The following is a 15,403-nucleotide window of genomic DNA, read 5'->3' as shown; positions in this document are numbered from 1 at the left end:
ATAAGACCCTTATCTTAAGTCAATTGTTGATTTTATTTGTTTTCCAATATGAAAACATTAATCGTATACAGCAAAAAAGACACAAAATGAGTGAAATTCTAACCTGCGTTTTTGTTGTTTCACTGACCTTTTGTTAAAGAAAATTTCCAAAATTCATAGATTTGGCAGAACATATGCTCAGACATTTTACCAAATAGATAGCAAATGCACATCTGAAAAGAAGCTCATCATAAACCCTTACTTAGAAAGATGCAATCAAACAACAGTGAGATAGCATGACAAAGTTATAAAAAAAGTTTACATAAAGAATGAATGACCAAACCAAATCTTCTCTAGGCTGTGGAGGAACTGTATACCTCACACACTGCTGGAAGAATGCAAAAATGTACAATTGCTTTAAATCACAACTTCCTAATTTCTTTAAGTTAAACATTCACCTATGCTCTGACTCAAGACATTGCATTATGAGTTATTGACAAGGGTAAAAGAAACGTATCTCCATATAAAGAATTATGCACAATCCCTATTAGGCGTGATTCTGTAGCAATTATGCTCTCCCCTAACTCCTATTGTCCTACCCCAAGTGACCATCACGTATGGAATTGTAGACACTAGGACACATAGTCCTTTGCAAGATCTTTGAAAGTGATTCCCTCCAAAAGTACTGGCATAACCTGTGAACAAGAGAAAAATCATGCTGCTCCCAGAAACACTTGAGGTTGTCACACGTGCCCCCCCCCCCCTTTTAAATATATTTTTATTGATTTCAGAGAGGGAGAGGGAGAGAGAGGTAGAAACATCAATGATGAGAGAGAACCAGATTGGCTGCCTCCTGCACAACCCCTACTGGGGATGGAGCCTGCAACCCTGGCATGTGCCCTGACTGGGAATCGAACCTTGACCAATGCTCAACCACGAGCCACACAGATCAGGCTCACCTGCCTCCTCTTGAACCTGATCTCTGTCTCCTAAAACTCATAGCATCCACGCTTCACATGAGTACCAGAGCCATGCAGTCTTTCCTAGGAGGATGTGGGCAGCAATGCAAATTTGGCAAAAACTGGTGAGCTAATTTCAGCACTATACCGTCCCCTCAGAGGCAGAGAAAGTTTGAGACCCCATAAAAGTTGTTCACCTCTTCATGCTTGTAGAGCTCAGGCTTGCTTATAACCTACCCCACACAGTAAATAAAACATCCAAGGTTAAAGAGGACTTAAACAAAAGGGCCTTCATTATTTTACAAACCAAAGGGACATGGACCGGGCAGTTCTTGCACTGCTGACTTTGACAATGGAAATATTCATCACAGGTATCTAGGGAAACATGTCCCTGAAAAGGTAGTCCTTCTGCAAGCTGCCAGCTAACCTCAGATGATGTTCTCTGGGGTCAACACTGGGTCAGGCCCATGCCCCAACTAGTCAGAATGAAGGAAATGCAGATCTCATAAGGGCTCAGGCTACTCCTAATTTCCTCCAACAAATCCGCGAACAAAGTTAGCTTACCGGTACACATTAGGATGGTGACTGATACAGACTATAGAGACCTACTACTAGGAAGTGGTTAGCTTCTGCCACAGAAATCTGCAGTGACATAAATCTGGCAAGAACTCTGGGCAGGTTAGAAAGTGCCACATACATTTCCAACATAACTAAACTTTAAGGAAAATCTCCCTACCGTTGACATTTTGATGTATGAGATTAAAATCAGAAAAATGGGGTCTCAGTTTCCTCCAGTGTTGTTAATAGTGAACAAAAAAAAACCTCGTTTCCTACACTAAAAACTTCCTTCATTGTGAACTCGCTGATGACAACGCAAGTAACTGTTTTTGGTAAAAGATTTCCCACATTCGCTGCATTCAAAAGGCCTTTCTCCAGTGTGAAATCTCTGATGATAACGGAAGCCAGAGCTAGTGATAAAAGATTTTCCACATTCATTGCACTCATAAGGCCTTTCTCCAGTGTGAAATCTCTGATGACAACGGAGGCCAGAGCTATTGATAAAAGATTTCCCACATTCACTGCACTTATAAGGCCTTTCTCCAGTGTGAGATCTCTGATGACAACGCAAGTGATAGTTCGTGACAAAAGATTTCCCACATTCACTGCACTCATAAGGCCTTTCTCCAGTGTGAAGTCTCTGATGACGATAAAGGCCAGAGATTCTGGTAAAATATTTTCCACATTCACCACACTCATATGGCTTTTCTCCAGTATGAACTCTCTGGTGTTGAACGAGGCTTGCACTTTGGCTAAAGGATTTCCCACATTCGCCACACTCATATGGCTTTTCTCCAGTATGAACTCTCTGGTGTTGAAGGAGGCTTCCACTTTGGCTAAAGGATTTCCCACATTCACCACACTCATGAGCCTTTTTTGCAGAATGAACTCCTCGACTGTGTCGAATAAGGTTGGAGTGTTGTCTAAAGCATTTTCCACATTCACTGCACTCATATGGCCTTTCTCCTGTGTGAACTTTCTGATGATTACGGAGATCAGAGATTTTTGTAAAATATTTTTCACATTCACAGCATATAAAACACTGTACTCCAGTGTTTTGGTCCTGAGCAAGTGTTCGGTTGCAGCCAATGGTTTTCTTACATTCTTTCCTGGTGTAATCACTTTTTCTCCTTTGAAAACTCACCCCAGATGCTGACATTTCACTTTGCCGACCCGTGGTGTGAGTAGCGTGCTCTTGGATATGTCCTGAGCTGGTGAGAACGTCCTGCCCAACCTCCCCACAGGTAAAAGGCTTCTGGGACACACTGAAACGGCAGCCCTTGGCACGTGAGGCCCTGTCCACACCTCTTATGAAAGGCGTCTCTCTCACGTGCTGCTCCTGGTGCTGGGGACACTTTGTGCTGAAATAAAACCGCTCTGCACATGCCCCACACCTCAACAGTTTCTGGCTGTGCTGTGTTTCCTGCTTCTCAACCAAGTAGAAAATGTCTCTCAGGACTGGCCCACAACTCTCACAGGGGTGGCTCTTCTGGGAGGACAAAGCTACATTGGGATTCTTTGCCTGCGACACTCTCACAGAAACATGCTGTTTAGTGGGTGCCGCCACATCTTCTGCTCCACAGCAGCAACCTAGAGAGGAGATGAGGTCATAGTTCTCCAGCATCACTTCGAGGTACAGGTGTTTCTGAGCCTCATCAAGGAGGCACCATTCCTTCTTGGAGAAGAACACGGCGACATCCTCAAAGGTCACACCAACCTCAGCTGGGGGCCTCTGTGGGCGAAGCCGGGTGGGAGTGGTGGGAGCGGAGGCAACCCTGGGCACAGAGGTCCCTGTCCTGGGCCTAGCGCGGGTCACCCGGGCGGCTGGTCGACGGGAACCAGGACTCTTGCGCCTTCTCATTCTGGCATCTCCACCATGACCTAGTGCTCAGGATGCTGCGACCCACTTAGGTGATCCTGAGAGAAGAGGAAACGTCCATCACCAGAAGAACACTGGAAGTCAACTGTTGACTTTAAAAGGCAAACAACTGCACTGCCAAGCTTTCTGTAAGAACCTCAAAGAATTTGTATGAACAAACGTAGCTTTAAAAAAGTTCAGTTTACCTATTTCCTGAAGCACACTTGTTGCCTGGGTTTTGAAGTAATTTGGATGAAATAAACAAACTCATGTGTTTGGCCACAGAAATACAAGAAACAACTACTGGTTTCAGATGAAAACGTGTCTGGAGAAGATGGACCTTCTCACCTAAGTAATTACAGAGAGACATAAAATAACTTTGAGAGCAACATATTTTTTTCTAGGTTAAAATTTTAAAAAATGAAAAAAAAGAAGCATGTGCTCCATAACATTAAGAAAACACTAACTATGAGGGAAAACCATCTCGGTCAAAATGAAAATTAAGCACATCATGTTTAGCTAAAAGTGAAAAATCTGAGATAATGATGAGTTCAAGTGGCCAGAGTTGGCAGATCTCAGGAAGGCCTAAGGGGCCACATGTCACCACTTCCTCTAGCTCTTAGTGCCACATCTGTCAGCTGTCATTGCACTGGCCCACTTTAACAAGACTTCCCCCAGGCTCAGCAACAAATAAGAGAAAAACATGGAACCATGGCATTAAAAACACTAGCTTCAAGGACAGTTTACTATCCGACAACACAAAATCCTGTCATATCTAGGGGAGATAAGGCTCTGAGAAAATTCTTGCTCTAACTGTTCCCCGCCTCCAGAGAAGTGAGGCTTACATGAAGCTGTCACTTACTTACAGGAGTTGTTTCCTCAGATACCTTCCCACATTTATTGGTAACAGCCCAGAATTTCCTAAAAAGGGAAAGAACTTCACACATGGACTAGTTCACAGACTACAAACTCCACTGTTAAGAGGGGGACCAACTTGGCCCAGTTTGCCTGGGACTGCTCTGGCATTAGTCTGCCTCCTGGGAAACCCCTCAGTCCTGGGAATTCTTGGACAACTGCCACTGGAACTGCACAGCAGCTCAGTGAGGCCCAGGGAAAGTGACTGGACAAACTGCAGGGGAAAAAAAAAGTAGGTTCAGGCAGTAACTCGGTTTTCCTGGCTCCCAGGGGATAGACTGCCACTAAACTAAGTGACAGCATAGAAATCTGAGAATGATGAGAAGAGAACATCGGGGGGGGGGACCGAATTTCAGGCAGGGGAAAGCCAAGGCCTCATCATGCCCAGGATGTGATTTTCTCAGGAGGGAGGTCATCCATCAGACAGGTAGGCAGGAGCAGAGGCCACTGTTACTGATTCCTCTAAATAGGCCTGGACTTATTTCTGAGACTGAAATATGAGCTATGGACTAAAACTCACCTGAGGAGTGTCTCATGGATCTTCATGGGGAAAAAGAACAGCGGGAGCTCAGGAAGCTGGGAGGAAGCATGGAGAAAAAAATTTACCTGAATACTCCCTGTAAAATTAGAGCCACTGTCTGCACAAAATGACAGTGCTTAATATGCAAAGCAAAACTCTGGACATTTAATTTGGAAAAAATATTAATGGATTGGTACACTGGTACACCCATTGGCAAATCCATTGCTTGTTTCACAAATTTCCTCATTTTGGGCCTCAGAGAAATAGGTAAGTGTTTTTACTGCATGAATATGTGGATTGCCTTGTCCTACTCACTGCAGTAATTTCAACTGTATACTCTGTGACATCTTATATGAAAACTTTTTCGCCTTTGGAGGTCAAAGAAGAAATTACTGTCAAGGTTGAAAATTGGATTGTGCCTTTCAAAATTTTCAAGTAGATTTTTCAGATCTCCAAAGGAAGAGATATGAATATATTTTATTCCTGTTTATTCTCCGAGAGTAAAAACTAGTTGCCCAAACCCCTGATACTCAAGTGGATAAAACTACAGTTTTCAAAGTCATCATCTTTCTGAAACACTTCCTATTTATATTCAGGAAATGGTAAATCCAGTTCATGTGTCTGAAATTTATTACATAGGATTTCCTGTTCTCAGATTCTCTCAGCAGCTGAACAGCATGGGCCCCTGAGGTCCTCAGGCCACCCAGACGCCTGGGTGAGTACATTAGAAAGAATGCATGAAGGGTGTTGTGGTGGTCTGGGCAGTGGCTGTGGGGTCACACCATCTGCTCAGTAGGAGGGGCATTGGCCGCGGCTCTGCCCAGTCTTAACAGATCCTATGTGTGCTCCTCACAGAGTAATCTCAGTTCATCAACCCCATCTAGGAAGAACAAGAGTTTCTCGACTGGGCCAGGATCTCTGGATGGAGGACTGGGAGCCAGGCCAATCGTGGCAATCCAATCAGCAAATTGTATCTTTATCAGCTGGTACAGTTCTCTGCAGCTCAGATAGAGGACTTAATGGAACCTGTCGTGGTAGAGCATTCCCTCCACCCAGTCCAGTACTCCCTTCCTGGTCAGAGTGGTCTTCCCCATCCCGGAAGACCCCCCGCAGCACAAGAGTCCAGGACTGGACTCCTGCCTCCTAATTAGAATGAAATAAACAGGCATCTTTACCAACTAGTCTCAGTCCTTCACGATCCTGCTGTGTTTCCTACCAGAGGCCAGGCTCATGTTCCTTCTGCTTCTGATGAAACAGCCTTATGCATATGTGATGGAATTTTTATACTCTACAGGACAAGAGTCCCTGGCCTTCATGAGCTGAAACTTCTCTATCATATCTCAGATGCCATGGCATCTCTGAACTCCAACTTCCTTATTACCAGCTCAACTGAAATGCCACAAGCCCTGGCCACCTCTTTCAGCTTGGTCTTTGTTCCTCCCTCTAAGACTTAGCAAATATTCTGGGGGAGGGGGCTGGAGCAGGGGGAAGCCCAGGCAAATGTGGGGCTTGCCTAGGTGCTCCCACATTCTCTCCAGCAATTTCCTCCTTCAAGTCCTGTCTGACTTGATTTCTCTCTAATACCTTCAGTTGCTTTAAGTATTTTATTCAGCTTTTATACTTACTATGGATCGGAGGGTTAGTGTGATATAAGCTACTCTGTCATACTCGGATGTGGAGATTGGTTGTACTTTATGCTCATCCGCAAATGTCCTAAAGCTCCAAGGTACTGAATGGTTTAGGTTTCAATCTCTGGCACCTGGACAATCACGCCAGATTTCTGACTGTTCTCTTATACCCCTTACTCTTTACTTAGTAATAAGTTAGCATGGACTGGAAGGAGTAGGTCTGGAGGCAGAGACCTCAAAATGGGACAATTTAAACATCAAAAAAGAATACTATCTGCCAGAAGGCCAAGTGGCCTGGGCAGTGTTGGGCCCCCAGCCTGGGGGCCCCTGAGCTCCCCGCTGGCCTCCGACTCTGATTTTATGCCACCAGAGGGCGCCCCAAAGCCAGCACGCACGGCTCAGAGTGCAGGCCAAGCCCGAGACCAGGCGAAAGGAGTGGGTTTTTAAATCAACTTTTCAGAGTTTCCAAGATTTCTACTGGGTCCCTTGTCAACATGCACCCTCTCCCGGGGAGAAGGGGACACGAGCAGATCCCCTCACGGTCGTGTCCTGAATAAACACTGCTGCTGCTTCGCACCGTGGGGGCCCCAGCCCGTCCCTGTGTGGGTGGGGGGGCTGGGATTTTCCTGACCTTACAAATTCGACTCCTGTGTGTAACGGGGCGTGGAAAGTTAAGTCAACACCGTGTAGCATTGGACCCCTTTCGCCTCCTTCCTCTCTTCTCTCTCTTTCTAGAAGGATCTCTGTGCACAAAAGGGTCTCTTTCCTGTCCAGTGGCGTGGCTTTTGCAGATCATGTGCCCCTTGGAGGGCAGCTGCCCGTGTAACAGCCAGCACCGGCCACCAGGGGGCGGGAGGCCGCGGCTGCGCACTTTAAGGCTCCTTCTCCAGGGACAGTGACCCCTGCCCCCATGCCATCCCAGCCTCCCGCTGGGCACACGCTGCCCTGCAGCTTACAGAGGCCGGGATCTCTAGCTCCCCCCGCCCTCACCCCCAGGTCCTCGCTCTGCTGAACAGACTCAGTACATTTTTGTAACAGATTAAAAAAAAATACTATCTGCTATAGATCTAAACTAATTAACATAGAAGGGCCAAGAGTTTATTTTGGGTTAATTACTTACCTTTTGAAATTCTAAGGGACTAATTCATTATTTTGAAAGCAGGTAAGGGAGGGCAGTAAGCATGCCTCGCCTCTATAAACGATGTCTCTAAATCTAGAACTTTCCGGGCGTCAGTATACGTGGGACAGGATGTACCTACAAACTGCTCTTAGCCAAATCCAATGCCCTCATTTGGGCCTTAGTGTTCCCCAAGGATCTCCGTGGCATTTAACGCAGGGGAACACTCGGCTCTCGCGGAGACTTTCTTCCCTTGGCCTTCGGAACACTTTTTCCTCCGCCCTTCTCTTCCCTCTCTTGCTCCTCCCCTGGCCCCTCCGCGCCCCGTCTGGGGTGCCGCCTCCCCGAGCCCCGCCGGACTCACCTGCCACACTTCCACTTTGCGTTCCCCTTTGGGTCCCGCGAGGAGAGGCAGCCGGCGCTCCTCGGGCTCTCCGGACCTGGCCCAGGAGGGACGGGTCTAACCCTGAGCTGCAGCGTGTCCGCGGCCGCCTCGCCGACCACGAGGAGCGCGCACTTCCTCCTCCCGGCGGGCCGGTAACCTGGCAACCGGAAGCTCCGTTGGAGATCTGCCCTCGTGGGCGGGGCTACCCCGTCCCGCTTTATCACGGGCCAAGCCAGACCCAATCGTCTAAGCTGCTTTAGGCGCTCAGCCGGAACCTGGGTGTGTTGACACCGGAAGGGAAGCCCCGTCGTGGGGTCACGCCCCCTGGGCGTTGCTACCCCGTCCCACCTGGTCAGGGGCAAAGCCACCCTCTGTAGTCCGCTCAGAGGCGGAGGTGGGCTGGGCGCTGTCACCGCGGCTGGTGGCTCCACTCCTGCCCCCCAGGTACGCGGTGTGGGCCCCACTCCTGCGTCACAGGAGTCACAGGATAAGGAAGGAAACCACAGTCCCTGGCCACCCTTTAATGAAACAGCCAGTGTGCGTGTTTTAGAGGGGGACTAACTTAGGAACTAGGTAAATAAATCGTTACATCTGTCCCACACACTATAAAGGAGTTGTAAAATGGGAGTGCAGAGGGGAGATTTTTTTTTTTACCCATTAACATTTTTTTAAAAATTGAATTTATTGGAGTGACATTTGTTCGAAAAACCATACAGGTTTTGAGTGTACAACTCAACAAAACAGCTGCACACTGCATGTGCGCCCATCTCCCAAAGCAAAGTCTCTTTCCATTCCCATTCCCATTCCCACCCCCCTTCGCCCACCTCCACCTACCCCCACTCCCCTTTCCTCTGGTTATCGCCACACTGTTGTCTGTGTCTATGTTACGGATTTATGTTTTATGGATAATCCCGTAAACTTCTTTCATCCAGTTCCCCCTTCTCCCCTCCTCTCTGACAGCAGTTGGTCTGCCCCATGTATCCATGCCTCTATAAACGATTTTGTTCATCAATTTATTTTGTTCATTAGATTCCACATATGAGTGAGATCACATGGTGTTTGTCTTTCTGTGACTGGCTTATTTCACTTAGCCTAATAATTTCCAGGTTCATCCATACTGTCACAAAAGGTAAGATTTCCTTTTTATGCTCAAATAGTATTCCATTGTATAAATGGGCCACAGCTTTTTTATCCACTCATCTACTGGTGGGCACTTGGGCTGTTTCCAGATCTTGGCTATCCTATATAATAAAAGCCTAGTATATAAATTGACCAAACGGCAGAACAACTGGTAGCTATGACGTGCACTGACCACCAGGGGGCAGACAATCAACGCAGGAGGTGCCCCCAGCCTGCAGGCCCCGGGCCAGCCAAGGCGGGTTCCAGCGGAGGCCTCATGATTGCCCTGGCAGCTGGTCACCCACAGATCAACCCTGATCGCTGGCCAGGCCTAGGGACCTTACCCATGCACGAATTTCATGCACCTAGCCTCTAATTGTAAATAATGCTGCAATAACATAGGGGTGGATATATTCTTTTGAATTGACGTTTTGGGCTTCTTAGGATATATTCCCAGAAGTGGGATCACTGGGTCAAAGGCAGTTCTAGTTTACATATTTTAGGAAACTCCATGACTGTTTTCCACAGTGACTGCACCAATCTGCATTCCCATTAACAATGCCCAAGGGTTCCCTTTTCTCCAGTTCTCACCAGCACTTGTTTGTTGATTTTTTTAATGATAGCCATTCTAGCAGATGTGAGGTGATATCTCTTTGTGGTTTTAATTTACATCTTTCTAATGATTAGTGATGTTGAGAATCTTTTTGTATGTCTATTAGCCATCTGTATTTCCTCTTTGGAGAAGTGTCTATTCAGGTCCTTTGTCAATTGTTTATTTGGATTGATTGTCTTCCTGATGTTGAGTAGCATGAATTTTTTATATACTTTGGAAATTAACTCCTTATCAGATGCATCATTGGTGAATATGTTATTCTATACAATGGGTTCCTTTTTCATTTTGTTGATGGTTTCTTTTGCTGTGCAAAAACATTTTAGTTTAATGTAGTCCCATTTATTTATTTTTTTTCCTTTGTTTTCATTGCCCTAGGACTGTAGTCCGAAAACTGTGGCTCGTGAGCCACATGCGGCTCTTTGGCCCCTTGAGTGTGGCTCTTCCGCAAAATACCACGGCCTGGGCAAGTCTATTTTGAAGAAGTGGCATTAGAAGAAGTTTAAGTTTAAAAAAATTGTCTCTCAAAAGAAATTTCAATCGTTGTACTGTTGATATTTGGCTCTGTTGACTAATGAGTTTGCCGACCACTGCCCGAGGAGATAAATTGGCAAAAATATTGATACCAGAGATGTCTGAGATTTTGCTGCCTATGTTTTCTTCTAGGATTTTTATGGTTTTGTGACTTACATGTAAGTCTTTTATGCATTTTGAGTGTATTCATGTGTATGGTGTAAGTTTGTGGTCTACTTTCATTTCTTTTGCATGTGCCAAGATTGATGAACCTTTAACTAGGTTCATCAAGAAAAACAGAGGACCCAAATAGATAAAATCAGAAATGAAAGTGGAGAAGTAAGAAATGACATCACAGAAATATAAAGGATTCTTAGAAAACACTATGAACAACTATATGCCAAAAAATTGTAGAACCTGTGTTAAATGGACAAATTCCTAGAAACATACAATCTTCCAAAACTGAATCAGGAAGAATCAGAACATCTGAATAGCTCTGCTGTTGCCACTTCCCTACTCAAAAACCACCACGGCTTCCTATGGTCTCTAGAATGAAGGCTAACCTCCCACTCATAGCAGGAAAGGTCCTCCACCATGTGGCCCCAAGGCACACTGCGGCCTTAGCTCCTGCTGGTGGTCCCCTTCCCCACTCCTCTGTTCCAGCTGAATGGAGTGATCCCTTGCCCCCGCCCAAACCTCGCTCTGCATCTTTGCCAACCTGTTTTAGCTCAGTTTCTCTGTAAGCCGAACCTGAATAATTTATGTAGGAACATAGTCCAATGGGCAGGGGTGAGGAAAGGGGCAGTGGAACAGGAAAGAAGGGAGACCCAATACCAAGATGCCTTATCACCTTGGCCTATTATGGCTGCCTGGTGGCTTGATCCTGTGGGACCTTCTGAGAAGCTGTATGAAATGGCTGAGAACCGCCAGCTCCCCTCCCCACGGTTTATGGGCCGCTCTATGGGTGACTTACTCCCAGGCCAGTGTTGCTGGATCAGCTCCCAGAAGCACCCCGGGGCAGAGAGCAAATGGCACGTGGCAGGACAGCCCTGGTTGCTCCTGGTAAAGTGGCCTCTGCACAGTGGCTGGAGTAGGAACGGGGCCAAGGGGACTTGAGGTGAGGCACAAAAGGTATCCCACCGTGGACTTCCTGAACACGTTTCTTCCCTTCAGCTCTTCCAGCCGCAGGTTTCCCCTCCTGCCCAGGGACAGAGGAGCCTGGGGGAGAGACAGCCCTGGGCTCTGATTGGGTGAGCCCCACTCATATTGCCAGAGCCTGAGCTCTCCCTTCCTTGCTAGGAAGAGTTTTTTTCAGGTGAGACTCAATGAGACGTGGCCTCTCTGCTTGGGATGCATCATCCTATGGGCGTCCTAGAGAGCCGCAACATGCGGATTTGTGGGCTCCTTGTTCTCTCTTGAGTTAATGCTCATTCTCCTTCCAATGCTCAGATATCCTATCTCCTCTTCCTCCTGTCCCTGCTCTGTCATCCGTCTACCCCGGCCTGGGTCCCGTTTATCCCCCAGTTCTGAGATGTTCCAGTCCCCACATAGCTTCCTCTGTAGTGGAGTGTGCCCATCCTTCTCCCTCCCTGTGTCCTCCAAATACCTTCCCTGTGAAAGGCAATTCCCTGGCAGCAGTGTACCACCTGGGGAAACAGAGGGCTCCCTGCAATGCAAGTTAAATCCAGTGAGAAACACACATCCCCAGGACTGTCTACGGTGAAAAGGACCACTGATGCCAATTGTTGAGACTGTGGAGCGTCTGGAACTCTCATACTTTGCTGGTGTGGTATAAGCTGGCACAATCAGTTTGGAAAACTGTTTGATGCTGTATATTAAAGAGAACACGTGTCCACCTACAGACCCAGCAATTCTACTCCTGGATATATGTGCTCAAGATGTGTACAAGAATGTTCATAGCAGCTTTATTTATAATACTGAAACACTGGACACAGTCCAAATGTCCATCCGAAGGAAAATGCATAAATAAGTTGTGGCATATTTATTCAATGGAATACTCAACAACAACAACAACAACAACAACAAAATGAAGTACTGCCCTAACTGATTTGGCTCAATGGATAGAGCGTCGGCCTGCGGACTCAAGGGTCCAAGGTTCAATTCTGGTCAAGGGCATGTACCTTGGTTGCGGGCACATACCCAGTAGGGAGTGTACAGGAGGCAGCTGATCAATGTTTCTCTCTCATTGATGTTTATAACTCTCTATCCCTCTCCCTTCCTCTCTGTAAATAAATCAATAAAAAATATTTTTTAAAAAAAGAATGAAGTGCTGTTACACACAATAACATGGGTGAGCCTTGCGGAAATACTGTTAAGAGAAAGAAGCCAGACACAAAAGAGTATAAATGCATAATTCTACTTATATGAAGTTCAAAAATAGGTAAGCTAATCTATGGTGATATAGGTAAGAATGGTGTCTTTTTTGTGGTGGGGGGCGGGGGGCATGGAGGATATGACTGGAAGGGAACACAGGGAAGCCTGTTGAGGCACTGAAAATGTCTTATTATTGTGATTTGAGTGGTGGATACATCCTGGGTAAAAATTCATCAGGCTATATACCACTTAAGGTTGGTATAGTTTACTGGATGCAGGTTACACCTGAGTAAAAGAAATGAATGGACAAAGGAACAGAGGGCTCGCTGGAGTTTCCTGTGCTACCACCCAAGGAAACGGGTTGGGGGCCCACTCTCAGGGCCTTGCACTCTTAGATGATTCTCACCACTTCTCCTGTGTCTCACCTACGCAGTCTGTGCACACTCAACGTTTTGAGCCTGTGGAGACCTACTCAGACCCCCAGAGGTGGTATAAACGTTATTTTAAAGTGGAAACATTAAAGAAGATACAGAAAGCAATGTTATCTCGACTTCCTTTATCTGACGAAAGCAGCACCTTCCAAAAATGCAGCTGCCATTATTCCCCTTCAGAGGGATTTTCCAGCCAATCCACCTCTCATGGAGACAGACAGACAGCCAACAGAACCTCCCAAACTTCCCTTGGAAGCCCCAGAGCTCTTCCCCCACTCCCCTCCCCTTGTTGAATTTGGTAAATACACCTTTATTTAGTGAGTGAGTTACTGAGCAACTTCCTGGTGTACATGTAAATAAACTTGTCTTTGTTCCTGTTAATCTGTTCTCAGTTACTTTGCAGGTCTCCGACCACTGGACCCAAGTTGTTGTTGTTTTTTTCCCTTTTTTCCATAGTATTCTTCCCTATATAATTCACTTATTTATTGTGTTTATTGTTTGCCATTTCCTCCTAGGAAATTAGTTCCATGTGGCAGGGATCTGTCTTACTAAGCGATATATTCCAAGTGCCTAGAACAAAGTGTGGCATACAGTAGGTGCTCCAAATATGTTTGTAAAGTTAATGAAATAGCCTCCTATGTTGAGTCTGGGTGAGAACTGAGTTTGGCTGCAAAGGGGGTCTAGGAACTGTCTGATTATTATGGCCCTGAAGCTAAGAGTCATGTGCCCAGGCTTGGAAATTCCCCCAGAAACAGAGGAAGATGGACCAGACAAATTCAGCAAACCCAGGGAAGCATTCAGCCAGCTTCGCTCCTGGAGGATTCCTCACCTCCTTACCTGCCATGGCTGAGCCAGGCTGTGGATCATTGATATGATGAAAAGAAGAAGAATTGGAGAGTGAAGGTGTGTGGTGGGGGTGAAAAGGCACTGGAATTCCTCTGTTTGTAGATTAAGCCACTGGCTGCTGGAATGAGGAAGTCCCTTTCCTGGCTGGGGTGGGACAGAGGCAGCCCAGCAGGGAAGGGAGGTGGCAGAAAGGAGTTGCATTCTTGCCGGATTTCTCCTATCTTTGCTAATAAGAGGAAATCTCACACTAGATCACACACTACTGGGCAGGGTCCAGCTGAATTCAGTCACTGCTGTGGCCCTGGGCCCCTTCTTCTCACCTGAAACCCGAGAAGGGGAAATTGACCCTCCCATTTTATAAAGCCAAGCACTGGGGTTGAATGGGAGGGCTCAGCCTGCCAGGAGTAGTCTACAGATTAATGGTGTAGTTGGACCTGGGTCTAAGATCCTTGACCTCAAGTGCTGGGTTGTACCCCAGATGGAGCCCCTCAGCTTCTCCCAATACAGTATCCCCTCACCACATGCCCTGGAGCAGTGGTTGGCAAACTCATTAGTCAACAGAGCCAAATATCAACAGTATAACGATTGAAATTTCTTTTGAGAGCCAAATTTTTTAAACTTAAACTTCTTCTAACTCCACTTCTTCAAAATAGACTCGCCCAGGCTGTGGTATTTTGTGGCAGAGCCACACTCAAGGGGCCAAAGAGCCTCATGTGGCTCGCGAGCCGCAGTTTGCCAACCACTGTCCTGGAGTGACTCTCCAGCAGCAGAGCCCTTTATCCAGGGCAGGGTTAGGTTCTGGAAGACAGTCACAGACCCAGTGCAGAACCTCAGACCGCATGGCCAAGAGGATTGCGGAGCTGTTGTGGACCAGAGCCCAGAGAAGACAAATAACTGGTCCAAGATCACACAGCTCCTGGGCCACCGTGAAGGAAGAAGCAGAAAATAGAACCCAGACCTTTAGATCCACTTTAAAGTTCCTTCTAGTCCTGAGAGCTTGTGATTTCTTGTTGCTGATCCAACATTTTTCCTCCTTTCTAGAGCTGCTTTCATCATAAAACCCTTGTCCTGAAAGCTCCAAGGTACCTTGTTCGACCAGCTCATTGGCCCATGTGGGGATAGGGTCATCTCCAGGCACTTGGATATATGTTCAGCAGCTTCATTCCCTTCTTTGTGGCCAAATCCCCCAAGTTTCCCTAAGTCATCATCCTCACACCTCCCTCCTCCCAGACCCTGTGACTGCGACTAGACACGTACCCTTTCCCTTCTCCCAGCTAGTGCCTTCTCCACCCTGAACCTCCAGGCTGGCAGCAGGACATGGTCCTGGCTCTGGCTGGGATGCGGAGTCACAGGATGTGACAACGGAATGTTAGAATCAAGAGTCCTGCCTGCCGCACACTGGAGAGCTGTATCCTCCGGACCTCAGGGCCTGCACCTTCTGTCTACTGCTTGAGGGTCAGGGCAGACAGCAGGGCTCTCGCTCATTTATTGGGCACCCGAGAGACATGTTTGTGGTGAGCACCACGTGTGTGGCAGCAGGCACTGTACAAGAGTTTACTCTCTTATGTAACCTCACACAACAGTGCAGCGAGGTAGCAATTATTCCCATTTAACAGCCAGAAAGTTGAGGT

The 15,403-nt window shown here is 46.9% G+C and overlaps 2 long non-coding RNA genes across 2 annotated transcripts; one reads left to right on the top strand and one right to left on the bottom strand.

Annotated features, from left to right (window-relative positions):
- Nucleotides 1-51: 51 nt before the first annotated feature.
- On the bottom strand, nt 52-8,080 carry LOC307097108. The gene is made up of 3 exons (XR_013813339.1): nt 7,899-8,080; nt 4,790-4,845; nt 52-3,413 (listed from the first exon to the last, which is right to left on the bottom strand). It is a non-coding gene; the product is annotated as an uncharacterized lncRNA (long non-coding RNA).
- Nucleotides 8,081-8,235: 155 nt separating this feature from the next.
- On the top strand, nt 8,236-10,583 carry LOC307097110. The gene is made up of 3 exons (XR_013813341.1): nt 8,236-8,363; nt 8,949-9,048; nt 10,027-10,583. It is a non-coding gene; the product is annotated as an uncharacterized lncRNA (long non-coding RNA).
- Nucleotides 10,584-15,403: the final 4,820 nt, after the last annotated feature.

The sequence above is a fragment of the Cnephaeus nilssonii genome (assembly GCF_951640355.1).
Source record: "Cnephaeus nilssonii genome assembly, chromosome: 3".
Lineage (NCBI taxonomy): Eukaryota > Metazoa > Chordata > Mammalia > Chiroptera > Vespertilionidae > Cnephaeus > Cnephaeus nilssonii.
This window is presented reverse-complemented; position numbering and strand designations above follow the sequence as displayed.